The sequence below is a fragment of the Panthera tigris genome, chromosome X (genome assembly GCF_018350195.1).
Source record: "Panthera tigris isolate Pti1 chromosome X, P.tigris_Pti1_mat1.1, whole genome shotgun sequence".
In the NCBI taxonomy this organism is placed as follows: Eukaryota; Metazoa; Chordata; class Mammalia; order Carnivora; family Felidae; genus Panthera; species Panthera tigris.
Window position 1 is genome coordinate 34836184 of NC_056677.1, and position 13678 is coordinate 34849861.

Here is a 13678-nt window from a genome sequence, read left to right on the forward strand (position 1 = left end):
CTGGGTGGCGCAGTCGGTTAAGCGTCCAACTTCAGCCAGGTCACGATCTCGCGGTCCGTGAGTTCGAGCCCCGCGTCAGGCTCTGGGCTGACGGCTCAGAGCCTGGAGCCTGTTTCCGATTCTGTGTCTCCCTCTCTCTCTGACCCTCCCCCGTTCATGCTCTGTCTCTCTCTGTCCCAAAAATAAATAAAAAACGTTGAAAAAAAAAATTTAAAAATAAATAAACATTAAAAAAAATTTAAAAAAATAATAAATAAAATAAAATCTTTAAAAAAAAAAAAGAAAAGAAATATGTGCTGGGCCAAAGAGTTTTTGAAAAGGGATAGAGGAATCGGATACAGCTTCCTTGGAAAAATGAACTCAAGCTGATCCTTCAAATGCCGCCAGAGTGGGGGATGGGGGGAGGGAGTGTTTCCAGGCAGAGGGATCTGCATGTGTGAAAGGAGAGAAGGGGGACCAAGATGAGCGAGGAGACCTAGGCAAGAGCTGAACCATGCAAGTCTTAGGGCCCACTTCTCTGTAAAAACCATAGAAAGTTCTAGAAAGTCGAGAGCAGGAGGGACCGGAGGGGATCGGCCTTCGCAAAGGACTCTCAGGAAGCAGGGTGGATAGGGACTGAATGAGAGTCGGGGAGGGGAGCTGTACGGGTGGCCAGAAGAGACAAAAGTGGAGGTGTTTAGGAGGGAGGGAGAGTTGGCCATTGGTTGGACTGATCCTGGGAGAGGACCATGCCCTGGTTCATGGTGTGGACAGCCGGGATAGGTGATGCAGCCACTTATCAGATGGGGAACCCTGGAGGAGGAGCCCTTGAGGAAGTACTATCACAAGGTCAATGTTGAACAGTTTTGAGTTTCAGGTACTTGTGCAAATAATAGGAATCCTTACAGCAGGTACCATGCATTCAGCACTGGGTGATGTAATAATGTTACATTTGTTTCAGGTGTACAACACAGTGATTCAACTTCTCTATATGTTGCGTTCTGCGGGCTACAGGTGCAGCTGCCTTCTTAAACAAAATGGGGGGCTCCCGGGTGGCTCAGCCGGTTGGGCGTCCGACCTCGGCTCGGGTCACGATCGCACGGTTCACGTGGGTTCGAGCCCCGCATCGGGCTCCGTGCTGACAGCTCGGAGCCTGGAGCCTGCTTCACATTCTGCGTGTGTGTCTCTCTCTCTCTCAAAAATAAAGAAACACCAAAAAAAATTTTTGAACAAAGTGGAGGGCTTCAGGAACCTGCATGCCAGCCTTGAGCAGGGACCATACTAATCTCTGCGTTGCTCCAATTTTGGTATATGGGCTGCCGAAGCAAGCATTCTGCTGCTCATTCTTAAGGTAAACTGCTATATCAGTTAGGATTAGGGTCGGTTATGTGGCACAGAAAGGCTTGACAAGAGAGATGCTTTATTTCACATAATCCATGATCAACTTTGAAAGTTTCCTCGCTTTCTAGTTTAAGATGTTCCAGACCCAGCTGGTACTCAGCTTGTACCCCAGGTCTGGAAAAGTCCTGATTCTTTTTGGGGGAAAATGGTATTTATTTTATTTTATTTATTTATTTTTTTAATTTTTTTTAACGTTTTTATTTATTTTTGAGACAGGGAGAGACAGAGCATGAACAGGGGAGGGTCAGAGAGAGAGGGAGACACAGAATCCGAAACAGGCTCCAGGCTCTGAGCTGTCAGCACAGAGCCCGACGTGGGGCTCGAACTCACGGACCGCGAGATCGTGACCTGAGCTGAAGTCGGCCGCTCAACCGATTGAGCCACCCAGGCACCCTGGAAAATGGTATTTAGAGGCCACAGGTTAGGGGTGCCTGGCTGGCTTAGTCGGTAGAGCACTCAACTCTTGATCTCGGGGTCATGAGTTCAAGCCCCACGTTGGGCATAGAGCTTACTTAAAAAGAAAAAAAGTAGAGGCCACAGTTTGCACACTAGGATTTCTTTTTTTTAATTTTTTAATGTTTATTTACCTTTGAGAGAGATGGAGACAGAGCTCAAGCGGGGGAGGGGCAGAGAGAGAGGGAGACGCAGAATCGGAAGCAGGCTCCAGGCTCCGAGCTGTCAGCACAGAGCCCGACGTGGGGCTCAAACCCATGGACGGTGAGATCATGACCTGAGCGGAAGTCGGACGCCCGACCGACTGAGCCACCCAGGGGCCTCTGGACACCAGGATTTCTAAAGGGATGCAGAATATCCAGAGTCAAGGCTGTTATTTCCAGCCTCCTTTGCAGCTGTCTGTGAGCGTATACCCAAGTTCTCATCAATGAGATATAAAGGGAGTTGTTGGAGATGACTTCTGGGACATAGGATTTGTCCCTTCCTTCCTCCTGCTGTCTGGAATGTGGATACGATGGCTGACACTCTGGCGGCGTTATTGAACCATGAGGTAAAAGCAATGTGGGGAGAGAGACAGAGCCAAGAGAGATGATATGGAACCCAGCACTGCTTACCTCTAGACTTCCCCAATGTGAATGAGATTTCAACGTCTATCTTATTAAAGCCACTATTATTTTATTCATGTGCTGCCGTTGTTGTCGTGCACCCTTCTGCTTTGGGCCCTCAAATCCAAAGCTATCCCTTACTGATAAAGCAGGGTGCTGATTAAATGCATCCTAGCACAGCAACATGCCGTGTCAACAATCAGAAATATTAACAAGGAAGTATACTTATTCACATCGAAAAGTGTTTACAATATATTGTCTCATTTCCTTATTTTTAAGTTTATTTATTTTGAGAAAGAGAGAGAGAGCTGGGGAGGGGCAGAGAGGGAGAGAATCCCAAGCAGGTTCCACACTTGTCAGTGCAGAGCAGCACGGAGGTCCATGTGGGGCTCGAACTCACGAAGAGATCATGACCTGAGTTGAAACCAAGGGTAGGACGCTTAAGCGACGGAGCCACCCAGGCCCCCCTCCAATATATTGTTTTAAAAGCTGCTTATAGGGGCCCTTGGGTGGCTCCGTTGGTTAAGCGTCCGACTTCGGCTCAGACCATGATCTCACGGTTCGAGAATTCGAGCCCCACATCGGACTTTGCGCTGACAGCTCAGAGCCTGGAGGCTGCTTCGATTTTCTGTGTCTCCCTCTCTCTCTGCCCCTCCCCCCGTTTGTGCTCTGTCTCTCTCTCTTTCAAAAATAAACATTAACAAGTAAACTAATAAAAAAATAAAAATAATAAAAGCTGCTTATAAAGCAGATGGAGAACAAAACAAAACAGATACACGCACAGAAAAAGAAAGTCGAAAGCATATTCCCCGAAACCTTGCCTCCCCCCTCCCCGTGGGCCTGCAGTTCATTTGTATAATAAAAAATTTAAATTTTTTAAATTAAAAGAATTTTTTAAGCCGAACGATTGGGAGAGTTCCCATGAAGCGCAGATTTCTGGCTTCGCTTCTGAAAAGTCAGAGGGCCGGGCAACCCAGCGTCCCATCAGGGCGATGGCCTGATGCAGAGCAGTGTCGGTCCCTTTCCACAGGACCCCGTTCAGTCCACAGGTAACCTCAGGGCAGGCGTGCACGTCAATGGGGTCCTTGGTTTACACTCCCTCGGTGATTTCCCGCCTGGAAAGATTTGGAACATATGTGGGGCAGAGGAAGTGTGATGCCTTTAAAACATGCCTCCAGGGTGCCTGGGTGGCTCAGTCAGTTAAGCATCGGACTCCGGATTTCCGCGGAGGGTCACGGCCTTGCAGTTCGTGAGCTCGAGCCCCGCGTGGGTCTCCGTGCTGACGGCACGGAACCTGCTTGGGGCTGTGTCTCTCTCCCTCTCTCTACGCCCCTCTCCAGCTCTCTCTCTTTCTCAAAGCAGATAAATAAACTTCAGAGAGAAAAAAAAAAAAAAACCCCAACAAACATGCCTCCAAGTTCTTTGACACCCTTCCCACAAAAGGTGGAGCCCGATCCAAGCCTCTTTGAACACAGGCTGGCCTCAGTTACTCACTTGGAGCAAAAAGAATGCGAGGAGAGTGACAATTGGGATTTGCCGGGGTAGGTCGTAAAGAGGAATACAGCTTGTGAGCGGTCCCCGCTTTTAACGTTTTGTATTTATTTTCGGGACAGAGAGAGACAGAGCATGAACGGGGGAGGGACAGAGAGAGAGGGAGACACAGAATCGGAAACAGGCTCCAGGCTCCGAGCCGTCAGCCCAGAGCCTGACGCGGGGCTCGAACTCGCGGACCGCGAGATCGTGACCTGGCTGAAGTCGGACGCTTAACTGACTGCGCCACCCAGGCGCTCCGGTCCCCGCTTTTAAAGGGAGCTTGCCTTTGGGACCCAGCCAAACAAGAAGTCTCTTTTTGACATCTTTATTGAAATATAACTCACATGCCATAAAATTCACTCACTTAAAGTGTATAATTCAATGGGTTTCGTGTATGTCTGGCCTCCTCACTCGGCATCATGTTTTCCGGGATCGTTCATGTTGTGGCATGTGCCAGGCCATCATTCTTTTTTAAGTTTATTTGTTTTATTTTGAGAGAGAAAGAGAGACAGCATGAGCAGGGGAGGGGCAGAGAGAGAGAGAGACAGAGAGACAGAGAGACAGAGAGAGAGGGAGAGAGAATCCCAAGCAGGCTCCGCGCTGTCAGTGCAGAGCCCGATGCGGGGCTCGAACTCACGAACCGTGAGATCACGGCAGCAGCCAAGAACCACACGTCGGATGCTTAACCGACTGAGCCACCCAGGTGTCCCAGGTTGAGCTGACATGCTTAAAGAAGGACGACAGGCACATCAACAGAGAATTGCAACAAAATGTAATACGGTGGGGTGGCTTATGTAGCCATCACAACTGGACCGGAGGAAGGGTCCAGGGCGGGGAGAATGGAAAGAAGGAATAAAGTGAAGGATGGAGAAAGAGAGAGGCAGCGGAAGGAAGGCATGACAGGAAGCTTCCTTGCTTCTTTCTGACTCGTCTTAAGCCGATTCTTTGCTTAAATGTGTATATCTTAAAAATGCCCGCTTTGGGGCACCTGGGTGGCCCAATCGGTTAAGCGTCCTACTTGGGCTCAGGTCACGATCTCACGGTTCGTGGGTTCGGGCCCCACGTCGGGCTCTGTGCTGACAGCTCAGAGCCCGGAGCCTGTTTCGGATTCTGTGTTTCCCTCTCTCTCTGCCCCTCTCCCACTCGCGCTCCGTCTCTGTCTCTCAAAAATAAATAAACACTAACAAATTTTTTTTTTAAATGCCCTCTTTGCACACGCACGGGCCCCAGGAGCGGGTCCTGAGGGCTGCTCGTTACCGGAGAACTGAAAGCTAGTGGGGTGATACCGCGACTAGGCCAGCTTAGAAAGCCCTCGCCCTTTGAGAAAGAAGCCTTTGGTCGGGACCATTATTAGCCCTTGTATAGACCTTGCAAATCCAGCAGAGTGGGGGCCGACGAGGCCCAGGCAGAAGTTAAGCCTTGGGCCCATCACCCAGCCTCATAGCTGCCTCCAAAACGCGTTCAGGGTCAGACTCCCGCCCACCAGCAAGATTAATCTGTAGAGAAGAGCCAGGCTGCTAAGAGCTAATTGCCAACTCTTAGGATTTTCCTTCTAGGATTGTAGACCTAGGGTGTGCCTGAAGACCAGAAACTCTTTACTTCTTTGATTTTAAGCGCCACCCAGGCTTCGGTCAGCAGAAACCTCTGCTTCCAAAGTTCATATCCTTAGCCTGCTCTTTTTCCTGCCTTCCTGCCTTCCTCCCTTCCTTCCTTCCTTCCTTCCTCCCTTCCCTCCCTTCCTTCCTCCTTCCCTTCCTTCTTTCCTTCGTCCCTTCCTTCCCTTCTTTCCTTCCTTCCTTCCTTCCTTCCTTCTTTCTTTCCTCCTGCCTTCCCTCCCTTCTTTCTTTCCTCCCTCCCTTCCTTCCTTTCTCCCTCCCTCCCTCCTTCCCTTCCTTCTTTCCTGCCTCCTTTCCTTCCTCCCTCCCTCCCTTCCTTCCTCCTTTCCTTCCTTCTTTCCTTCCTCCCTTCCCTTCTTTCTTTCCTCCCTTCCTTCCTTCCTTCCTTCCTTCCTTCTTTCCTTCTTTCTTTCCTCCCTCCCTCCCTTCCTTCCTTCCTCCCTCCCTTCCTTTCTCCCTTCTTTCTTTCCCCCCTCCCTCCCTCCCTTCCTTCCTCCTTTCCTTCCTTCTTTCCTTCCTCCCTCCCTTCCTTCCTTTCTCCCTTCCTTCCTCCTTTCCTTCCTTCTTTCCTTCCTCCCTTCCCTTCTTTCTTTCCTCCCTCCCTCCCTTCCTTCCTCCTTTCCTTCCTTCTTTCCTTCCTCCCTTCCTTCCTTCCTTTCTCCCTCCCTCCCTTCCTTCCTCCCTCCCTTCCTTCCTTTCTCCCTTCTTTCTTTCCCCCCTCCCTCCCTCCGTTCCTTCCTCCTTTCCTTCTTTCTTTCCTCCCTCCCTCCCTTCCTTCCTTTCTCCCTCCCTCCCTTCCTTCCTCCCTCTTTTCCTTCCTTTCTCCCTTCTTTCTTTCCCCCCTCCCTCCCTCCCTTCCTTCCTCCTTTCCTTCTTTCTTTCCTCCCTCCCTCCCTTCCTTCCTTCCTCCCTCCCTTCCTTCCTTCCTCCCTTCTTTCTTTCCCCCCTCCCTCCCTCCGTTCCTTCCTCCTTTCCTTCTTTCTTTCCTCCCTCCCTCCCTTCCTTTCTCCCTCCCTCCCTTCCTTCCTCCCTCTTTTCCTTCCTTTCTCCCTTCTTTCTTTCCCCCCTCCCTCCCTCCCTCCCTTCCTTCCTCCCTTCTTTCTTTCCTCCCTCCCTCCCTTCCTTCCTCCCTTCTTTCTTTCCTCCCTCCCTCCCTCCCTTCCTTCCTCCCTTCTTTCTTTCCTCCCTCCCTCCCTTCCTTCCTCCCTTCTTTCTTTCCTCCCTCCCTCCCTTCCTTCCTTCCTCCCTCCCTTCCTTCCTTTCTCCTTTCTTTCTTCCCCCCTCCCTCCCTCCCTTCCTTCCTCCTTTCCTTCCTTCTTTCCTTCCTCCCTTCCTTCCTTTCTTTCTTTCCTCCCTTCCTTCCTTCCTTCCTTCCTTCCTTCTTTCCTTCTTTCCTTCTTTCTTTCCTCCCTCCCTCCCTCCTTTCCTTCCTTCCTCCCTCCCTTCCTTCCTTTCTCCCTCCCTCCCTCCCTTCCTTCCTTCTGTCCTCCCTTCTTTCTTTCCTTCCTCCCTCCCCTCCCTTCTTTCTTGACAACCATTCTGAATTAGGTATGTGTCACTCTTCTTGTTTTCACATCTTGACTAACTAGTCAGAAACCCACTAAGACTATAAACATGGGGTTTTGCCTATTTGTAATGTTTTCTATACATGTGTCACGCTATACACGTCCTTCGGTAGATTACCTTCTGTTTTGGTCAGCGTGACTTCTGTGACGTGCGTCCGCCTTGGCCTTGGTGTAGCTGGGGTCTAGGATCTCGCTGGTTGACTGTAAGCCAATTTATGCCTCCACTCATCCGGAGCGGGCCTTTCCATTCTTCTTTTTCCTTCTCTTCCTCCCTTTCATATAAGCGAGGCGAGGCAAAACACCAGCTTCCGAAAGCGTTTCTGGCCCCTGCTAACCCTGGCACCCGTCCTCTTTCACGGAAAAGGTCAGGTGGGACCCTTGCGGAAGGCGAGGGGAAGGAAGGAGGGCTGGGTAGGGCCCGGACGAAGTGCGGTTCCCCTTCCGCCGCGGGGGTAGGGTCCTAAGCCCGGGTGCCCGTGGGAGGAGCCCCACATCTGGCCAGACTGAGCCTGCCTCCGCTGCTCAGTCGCTGGCTGGGAGGAGCCCACAGGAAGTGTGGCCTTGGCCTGAATGTGGTGCCGGATCCAGCAGGAGACGGCTTGGACCTTCCATGAACTCTGCTCGTGGCCGGCACAGCGGCTCTGGCCAGCAGCTTGCTTCCGGCTGCCTGTGTGCAGCACCTATCTGCCCAGGTGGGGACTCGGCTGACCAATCCATCGTCAGAAATCCGTTTGTCCAAACCAGGGGCCTCTGGGAAGGAAGGTGTTATGAACTCCCCCCGCCCCGCCCCCATTCATACGTTGAAACCCTAACCCTGATGTGATGGTCTTAGGAGGCGTAGCCTTTGGGAGAGCACTAGGTCGTGAAGGCCGGGCCCCGATGAGCTGGGTTAGTGCCCCGATTCAAAGAGATCACAGAGCTGCCTAGCTACTTTGCCCCCATATATGAGGACACGGGAAGAAAGCAGCTATCTGGGGGCGCCTGGGAGGCTCAGTCGGTTGAGCGCCCGACTTCGGCTCAGGTCATGATCTCACGGTCCGTGAGTTCGAGCCCCGCGTCGGGCTCTGTGCTGACAGCTCAGAGCCTGGAGCCTGTTTCGGATTCTGTGTCTCCTCTCTCTCTGCCCCTCCCCCGCTCATGCTCTCTCTCTCTCTCTCAAAAATAAATAAACACTAAAAACAAATTAAAAAAAAAGAAAGTAACTTACAAACAATATGATAACTCACCCCTAAATACCATAGCATACATCTCCTCAGAATAAGAACGCGTTCCTACGTAATCGCAACGCCACTATCACTAAGAAAATTTGCTTTTATTCAATAATACCCTCTAATTTATAGTCTTTATGTCAATTTCCCATTTGACTCTACAGTGATAGAACCCACATGAGTGGCTGCCTGGGGTGAGGGGGGCCTTGAAAGCAAAGTGGCACCAGGAACCTTTTTGGGGTGATGGACGTGTTAGATGCTTGACTGGTGGTGTAAAATTGTCAAAATTCGTAGAATTGCAGGGCGCCCAACTGGCTCAGGCCGTGGAGCGTGAGACTCTTGATCTCGGGGTTGTGAGTTCAAACCACACGTTGGGTGCAGAGATTACTTAAAAATAAAATCCTAGGGGTACCTGGGTGGCTCGGTTGGTTAAGCGTCTGGCTCTTGGGCTCACATCCTGGCCTCGCGGTTCATAAATTTGAGCCCCACATAGGGACGGAGCCTGCTTGGGATTCTCTCTGTCCCTCTCTCTCTGCACCTGCTCCGCTTGTGTTCTGTCTCTCTCTCTCTCATAATAAATAAACTTAAAAAAAAAAGAGCTTTATAAAAATAATAAAAATATTTAAAAAGTAAAATCTTAAAAAAAAATCAAACCCACGGAACTGTATACTTACAATGGGTGTCTTTTACTTTACGTGAATTATACCTCATTACGATCGATTTCTTTTAATGTTTATTTATTTTTGAGAGGGAGATGAAGAGAGACAGAGTGTGAGCTGGGAAGGGGCAGAGAGAGAGAGGGAGGCACAGAATCGGAAGCGGGCTCCAGGCTCTGAGCCATCAGCACAGAACCTGATGCGGGGCTTGAACTCACGAACCGCAAGATCATGACCTGAGCCGAAGTCGGCCGCTCAACCGACTGAGCCACCCAGGCGCCCCTCCACCGATTTTTAAAAATTTCTCCAGTAGTCCCCAAACTGTTTTATAGCTATTTTTTTTTTCTGTGATCTAGAATTCTATCAAGGTTCATCATGAACTGCATTCGATTGCCTTGTCTCTTCATCTTCTCTAATCTAAAACATTCCCTCCTGCTTTTGTGTCTCATGACATTGATTAAAAAATAAAAATAAAGAGGGGCGCCTGGGTGGCTCAGTCGGTTAAGCGTCCGACTTCAGCTCAGGTCACGATCTCACGGTCCGTGGGTTCGAGCCCCGCGTCGAGCTCTGGGCTGATGGCTCGGAGCCTGGAGCTTGCTTCTGATTCTGTGTCTCCCTCTCTCTCTGCCCCTCCCCCGTTCATGCTCTGTCTCTCTCTGTCTCAAAAAGAAATAAACTTTAAAAAAAAATTAAAAAAATATAAAAATAAAAATAAAGAAAGGAGCAGTGGGGGAGGGGCAGTATGAGCCTTAAAAATCAATCAATCAATCAATAAAACAAAGGCCAGCTGTCTGGCAGAATGTCCCACATTCCATACTTATCCGTCTCCTCCCGATTGGATTCAGCTTACACATGTTTGACGAGAATATTAGCAAGATGATGCTGTGTCCTGACTCATCACATGTACGGGTCTGTGCCTCCACTGGCAAGGCTCACCTTGTATGTTCCCGGCTGCAGGCTCGGGATCAGCCATTTCTTCGAGCAGCCTCTGGTTCTTGATCGGGGAGAATGGTAGTTAGAAGCCAAGAACTTAGTGCTAGATGTGCTCATAGTTACGGGAGTGTCAGTGCTTTTCAGGTCTTTTTAGCGGCAGAACTGGAAAATCCACACAGCGTTTGTTTTGTTTAAGTCTTGAGTTGACTATGCAAATCCAACATCACAAGGTACTTTCTCTTCCCTGCATTCTACATTCACATTTCTCTTCTCACACAGTGGTTTCCAACATCCCCAAATACATTTGTTTGCTGTTTCCAATGATGCACATGAAATATTTTCAAGATTACAATACAGATCCCACTACAAGAGATCTGCTAAGTAAAGTTCAAGATATCTTTGTAGTTATCTTTGGCCTTAGAATGTATTCCACTAAGGTCGTGCCTGGGGGGCTCAGTCAATTAAGCACTCGACTCTTGATTCTGGCTCAGGCCACGCATGACCTCACGGTTCTTGAGTTTGAGCCCCGTGTCGTTATCATGGAGCCTGCTTGGGATGCTCTCTCTGCCCCTACCCCCCCGCCCCCGCCCCCGCTCACGTGGGCACACACACTGGAACTCTCTTTCTCTCAAAATAAGTGAACAAACTTTAAAATAAAAAAGAATGTATTCCACTAAGGATGTACACTCTGAGCACTATGTTCAAAACTTAGGTTAATTTCTTTTCCCTGCGGTCATATCGATGTGATACGAAGTTCCATTTGTTCCTGCTTATATTCAAATTCAGCATTTGTCCTTATTCATTTATTTTTATTTTTGGTTTTTGGACTTGGGATATTTAAACCACTTAAAACTATCTAATTGGCCAGACACAGGGAAGACTTGCCCCGTCCCTCACCCCTCCAGCCTGTGCCATTGAGAGCTAGCACTTGCCATGGTTTCTCTGTGTTTTCCCAGTGAACAGGTCATTGCCAGATGGTAGAGATAAGACAAACACAAATCTAGTTTGCAGAAATTTGCAAACTGTGTGTGAAGGGTCAGGCTCATTTCAGGATCCTTTTTTTTTTTTTTTTTTTTTTGAAGTATACAACTTTTTAATTTAATTTAATTTTTTAAATGTTATTTATTTATTTGTTTTTTTAAACGTAACCTCTACACCCAACATGCGGCTCAAACTTACAACCCTGAGATCAAGAGTCACATGTTTTACTGATTGAGCCAGCCAGGCACCCCAAGTATACAACTTTTTTTAAACAGAGGAGCCTGGTGCCTCAGTCGGTTAGGCATCCAACTTCAGCTCAGGTCATGATCTCACGGTTTGTGAGTTTGAGCCCCACATCAGGCTCTGTGCTGACAGCTCAGAGCCCGGAGCCTTCTTCTTCAGATTCTGTCTGCTCTCTTTCTACCCTCCCCTGCTAGCACACTGTCTCTCTCTCTCTCTCTCTCTCTCTCAAATATAAATAAACACTAACAAAAATTTTAAAAATGTTTTTAATTTTTATTTTAAAGTCATCTCCACGCCCAGCGTGAGGCTTGAGCTCACAACCCTCAGATCAAGAGTCACATGCTCTAGGGGCGCCTGGGTGGCTCAGTAGGTTAAGCGTCAGACTTCGGCTCAGGTCATGATCTCACAGTTTGTGAGTTCGAACCCCGTGTCGGGCTCTGGGCTCACAGCTCAGAGCCTGGAGCCTGCTTCAGATTCTGTGTCTCCCTCTCTCCCTCTGCGCCCCACCCCCCCTCAAAAATGAATAAACTTTAAAAAGTTAAGAGTCACATGATCTACTGACTGAGCCATCCAGGTGCCCCATAAAAAGTTTTTTATGATAGAAGAACTTAAATATAACCAAAATGAGAAGAGAGTATAATAGAAATCACCGCACCATGTACCCATCTCCAGTTTCAACAATTACCAGCTGCTGAGCAGACTTATCTATACGTCTTCCTCTCCCTTCCTACTGGATGATTTTGATGCAAATCCCAGATATTTTGTTATTTCACTCATAAATATTTTAGCATATATTACTAAAAGCTAAGGACGCTATCAAAAAATGTTCAGTGTACCTATTTCCCTGTTTTTCACAAATACATTTTTTCAGACTTTTTATTTATCTATCTATCCATCTATTTTTAGGTAAATTCCACGCCCAACATGGAGCTTGAACTCACCACCCGGAGATCCAGAGTTGCACGCCCTACCGACCGAGCCAGCCAGGCGCCCCTAGTTTTCACACACATTTTGGTTTTTAGCTTTTCTGTTCAATTGAGACTCCGAGATCCATATTCTTCAACGCATAGCGTTCATCTTCGGTCTTTCAGTCAACACGTTGCCCCGTCACCTACTTTTCCCCTCACAACTTATTTGAAGAAACTAAGCCATGTTCCTGGCAGAGTCTCGGCCTGGCTTTTGCCGAATACACGCCCACGGTGTCCTAACATGCTCTGTCTCCTATAATTCCTGTAAATTGTGACTAGATCTAGACCTTCATTGTCCAGTATGGTATACCCTAGCCACCTGCGGCCGTTGAGCACTTGCTTTTGTGGCCAGTCCAAACGGAAAAGTGCTGTGTGTGTAAAATATACATTGGATTTATTTTTCCAAGTCGCAGTACAAAAAAAAAGTGAAATATCTCATTAATAATTTCTGTATTGATCACATGTTGAAATGGCAATACGCTCGGTATACTGAGTTGAAATATAAATATTTACCTCGCCTGTTTCTCTTCACTATTTACTTATTTATTTATTTGAAGTTTATTTATTTATTTTGAGAGAGAAAGAGAGAGCAGGAGGGGCAGAGAGGGGGAGAGAGAGAATCTCAGGCTCTGCACTGTCAGCTCAGAGCCCAATGTGGGGCTCAAACTCATGAACCATGAGATCATGACCTGAGCTGAAATCAGACGTGCCACCCAGGCGTCCCTCTCTTCACTTTTTAAAATGTAGCTATTAGGGGAGCCTGGGCGGCTCAGTTGGTTGAGCGTCAGACCTCGGCTCAGGTCATGATCTCACGGTTCGTGGGTTCGAGCCCCATGTTGGCCTCTGTGCTGATAGAGCCTAGAGCCTGCTTTGGATTCTGTATCTCCCTTTCTCTCTGTCCCTCTCCCGTTCATGCTCGTGTTCTGTCTCTCTCAAAAATAAACATTAAAAAATAAATACATAAATAAAATGTAGCTACTAGAAAATTCTGAATTACGTATGTGGCTCACGTTATATTTCTATTGGGCAGCACGGCTCTAGAGCCTCGATCAGTTTTCGGGTTCAAATTCTTGGCAAGACAACGTCATAGGGGAGAAAGGGTTTTCCCATCAGGAGGCGCACCATGCCTCGTTGTTCTTCTTTTCCTTTCTTTTTGGTAATGTTGACATTCATAAATGATCATCGCCTAGATCCACTATTTTATTAAGGGTTATACACTGGTAACATTCTGTAATGTCTTCAGATGCTGGAATGCTGTCGTAGAGCAAAACATTTCCTTTCATATAGGAAAGGCAAGGGGACGGCTGGATTCTTTCCCTTTGCCCGTTTTCAGATGAGGTTTTCCCCAACGCTCCTCCCGGAGGGTTCAGTGAGTTGGTTTCTGCCTGCTGTTATGAACTCCCGATTTGAACGTATCCGTGATTTTTATATTCATTGACGCTACCCTCGCGGAAGCTCAAAGCAGCCCACATTTATCGTGTGGGGGCTTCTCCAAGTTGGTGGCTGGTCTTTTTGACATAGCCCCACCAGCTTATTG

General features: G+C 48.4%; 1 non-coding gene across 1 annotated transcript; it reads right to left on the reverse strand.

Annotated features, from left to right (window-relative positions):
- Window positions 1-1207: 1207 nt before the first annotated feature.
- LOC122235598 lies at window positions 1208-1309 on the reverse strand. Its single transcript, XR_006213643.1, has one exon. It is a non-coding gene; the product is annotated as a U6 spliceosomal RNA (small nuclear RNA).
- Window positions 1310-13678: the final 12369 nt, after the last annotated feature.